Genomic DNA, 4,215 nt, shown 5'->3' with positions numbered 1-4,215 from the left:
GATTGTTGTTACACATGGCATGTAGAGCAAAGTAAGAAATGAAAAGAAAAATTACGAAAATTTCACTTAAAGTTCAGGACTTCTCTTACCAAAGGTTTTCYTAAAACATAGGGAATTTTGTCTGTCTAACAGATGGTCCTGTACAGTGACTATTACCTTCATTGCCTTCCCTTTTGAAGTTGAGCTGCATTACCTTGCCAACCCAGCTGACCCTGCCCACCAAAGTCGTGAAGAACTCGAGGCCCATCTCATGGTTCCATTGTTACAGTGCAGTTACCAGTGCATCAGATCATCCTGGGATAACASTCACACTTCCTATCAACAGGAGTTACTCCCTGAGGGGTTGTCAGAACAGATTATTTATGCCAGCATTGCACAATTCCGCTACAGCAGAGCACAAATCGTATGCACCTTAAAAAACAGAAAGGAGATTATTTCTACAGTATGAACAGTCATATAGACTGTGCATGGAGCTGTGCACATATCACAAAGTAGCGCCCTATACTTCCTACAGAAACAGAGATCGCTTTTGTTTATACATACAAATTGGGTGCAAACTTCTTTGCTGAAGGGTGAGCAGTTGTGGTTTCTCTGTGCTCTTCAGGCAAATATTAGTTGAAAACAGCACATACTCTGCTYCTTTCTTTTTTCTAATGTAAGAATTTAAGCTGGCAATGGCTGACTTTGCATCAGTTACCCACATTCAAGATAATTGTTCTGCTTCTGAAATGGAATTCCACAATTTTTAAAAATTAACTYGTGCTTTTATAAAAAAATAACCCTCATGACTAGCAGACACCAAACTCACTATAGAGTTAGAAATCCCATTATTTTCACTTTAAAGAGGGAGGAATCATGGGCTAAGGATGCTGATTTCAACAATGGTCTGATTAGAGACATTTTAAAGGTCCAAGATCACCCTGGGCTGCCATGGAGGTTGGCAACCCTTGCTGTATGTGCCTGGCCCTGGGGGTTAAAGATGAAGTTCTCAAAGGCAGCCATCACTTTTGACAGTGTTTTGCCCTAAGAGAATACAATGCACAAATAAGTAGATGGTAGGTTGAGARTCGGATCTATGTATCCATATTTCATGTTTATGACCTCTTTTACAGTTATAAAGAAGAACTATATAAGCTTTTCTGCTTTTCAGAATGTAATTGTACCAGAGAGGCAGGCTGCTTTCAGATTATAAGAATTAATACTTTTGCCAAGCTCAGGGACATGAAGCCAGGATATCATCAAATACAGACCCCAGTAAGCAACAAAACACTGCCCTTTAATGACTGCTGGATCAGCTTTGTCACTTGAAAAAGGGACTGATATGAGTTCTAAAATTAAAGTAGTTTTACCATTGCAGTTTCTAAATGAGTTGTAAAATAAGCTGGGACAAGTTTGCACAAGAAACWTTTGCTCTTAAGAGTAAAACCATGGGACCTGAGCCAGGCCAGCTGTGCTACCGCTCCTCCTTTACTCCTCTACCAGTGAGTGCCAAAGGCTACAGATTCTAGAGGTAGAAAACACGTTTCATTGCTCTTGTTTGATTCCCTCGGGCTGACACATCGAGTGGAGTTGTCAGGCTTCACAGCAAGCTGTRTCTAGCCTTCTTTGGCTGGAGGGAGGATTGCTGATACATCAAGCTCTGAGTTTTGGCAGGAGACACCTCCAGTGTTAAACCAAAAGAAAGAGACTTCAGGTTACCAACTCTAATGGAGGATTGTCTGTGGTATASGAGTTTATAAGCAGCGAGACAAACAGGTCATAGGAAGGTCCCTATTTAGTTAGACGTAATAATTAGCTGTTCACAGGCTGAAGTTCAAGTGAAAGTTGCTCAAGCCTTGAAGTCAGGACTCAAGAGTGCCGGGGTGAAGAGACAGAAAAGGTCAAAGATTAAGGTCTGAACATGTAGCAAGATGTGGTGAAGCWAATAGGAAAATAAACAGTGTGAAAAGAAAAAAATTATGGGTCACAAATTACTCATTTGAAATTATACATATTAAAAAATCAAAATAATTTTTATGTGGTTTGCCAAAAGAAACCACATCTTTTGATTAACTTGAAGAACAGCAAAAAGAYAATTTAAATCTGGAGTAAGAATCAGCAAGGCAAATTAAAATACTTATATTTGCTTTATAGGAAATAAAGGAGGAAGATGGTCAATCTCTCAAGTGTTACAGAAATGTGAAGTGACTTGAACTCAAAACTACATAGATATACTTAAACACACGCTTTAAATGCTTATTTCTTTAAACAGTAGGATCCAATAAATGATACAGTTACTGAGGGATACACATTTATATTGGTCCCTGCAAGTTTATGTTCCAGCAAACTGGAAGAAATCCTTTCCTACTTTTCCAGACTGTGAATTTGTGAATTCAGAGCAACTTTTTCTACACACAGATCCATTTTTATGTTTTCATTATTTATTCAATCTTCATATGGAAATACTGTTACTGGCCTAGGCATCTCAGCATTCTTACATCATATTGCCATGAATTACTGTAATGTGTATACATTGAACCTGAAGGGGCTGGTATACATCAGCAGTGATAAAAAACATGAGGTAAAGATACTAGTAGCTCACTGGTTGATATACTGACCAAAGCGCTTCCCCCACATAAGCTATTTATATCTCTTAACTATAAGGAGAGGATCTAAAATGCAACTTAAATCAATCAGTGCATAAAGAGGAATGTGAATTACATTGTTTCAAGATAATTTATTGTGCTTTATCTCTAAAAAAATATGTTAAGAAATATAATAATCTGCATTTCAGGATGGTGCGGTCTCCCACTATGTTTCTACACTAAAGAATCAAATCCATCTCCAAATTCAGACAGCCCTCAAAACCATCTATGAAAGCATTGTTGTAGTTTGGTAATTCAAAACATCCTAAAAACATATGGAAATTATGTTTGGCCTGGTTACCATACATATCAAAGAGGAAAGACTTCTGRCAAACCTGGAACATGTATTCTGAACATTGTATTTTTGCCAGCTGGCTTTTCACATTCTGTAGCAAGTTTGCGCCTTGCTTTAGAAAATGTACTGAACTAGACCTGATTGAACGTTACGAAATAAATCACTGTAATAACAAAACAAACTACTTTGTCAGGTGGACCGAGCAGTTTCAAGTGCAATTGCAAGCAAATGACACCAAAATTATTGTCTTGATCTTGAAATTCCTGAATAAAGATGTGTGAACTTGTAAACACCATCAACGCAGCACCTTTCTCCTGTTCCTCCCCGGCGCTGTTCGCATCGCAGAGAATTTTATTTGGCTCGCAAGCGTTTCATCACAGCTTGKTGCTCTCTCCTGTCCCACATCGACAGTACAAAATTGTTGCTCAGCGGTGATACAGGGTCCCACCGGATCTAAACCCTGTTTGTGTCACKATGTCTAGCTCTGACATTCCTCCCATGCTTGGCAGGGTGCTTTGCAGAGGCAGAGGTGACAAAGCTCTCGCTCAAGAAGCTTTTGTTGCTCTAGAGGCGACAGCGACAGAACAGGGGAGGGTTGGCAGCCACGGGCAACAGGGAATGCAAACAGACCGCTCGGGCCGTTCTTGGTCGGCACGTCCTTCTGTACACTTCTTTTTTAAATTACCCTCTCTGTCCTTTTTAATTTGATACAGTCACAAGCAGTCAGGATGGAGATTAGCAAGGGGAGGGCCGTCAGAAAAGCGACCCCCGAGGGAAGATCTGAAGAAGAAGGTGGATTAGGATCTCCTGATCGGGTGGCGAGGTCGGCTGAGGTGGCGAAGGCGGACCGGCAACTGGCACGCCGTCGCAGAAGCTCTAGAAGGGTAGGAAACTTAGTTTTTTCCTTTCTCGTAATACCATTTTTCTACCAACACAAATCTGCGTGCGTAGGTACGTGATTNTTTGTAAGCAGGCACTCGAGATTCCCCCCGGCTTAGCGCTACATTAGCACCGGGTGCTTCCCCGCCGTGCTTCCCCAGACACAGCGCTGGCCGCACGGCACCGTTGCCCTGCCGTGGGCAAGGGATCAGGCTTTTAATGTGGACAWCACTGCGACACCACCCGCGGCAGCACCGCTGCGAGCACAGTGGGTGCCCAGCCCCGGCCGACATGGCCCCCAGGCAGGGCCGGGCGGGGAAGCGGCGCGGCGGGCACTCCCCCGACCCGCCCGGGGCAGCCATCGCGCAGGCGCCCGGCCAGCCCAGGGGAGGCGGGCACGGTGGGGCCSGGCCGGCG

Source organism: Malurus melanocephalus, unplaced genomic scaffold (assembly GCF_030028575.1).
Source record: "Malurus melanocephalus ecotype Western Australia unplaced genomic scaffold, MMel_1.1 scaffold_10, whole genome shotgun sequence".
In the NCBI taxonomy this organism is placed as follows: domain Eukaryota; kingdom Metazoa; phylum Chordata; class Aves; order Passeriformes; family Maluridae; genus Malurus; species Malurus melanocephalus.
Note: the sequence above shows the minus strand (reverse complement) of the source record.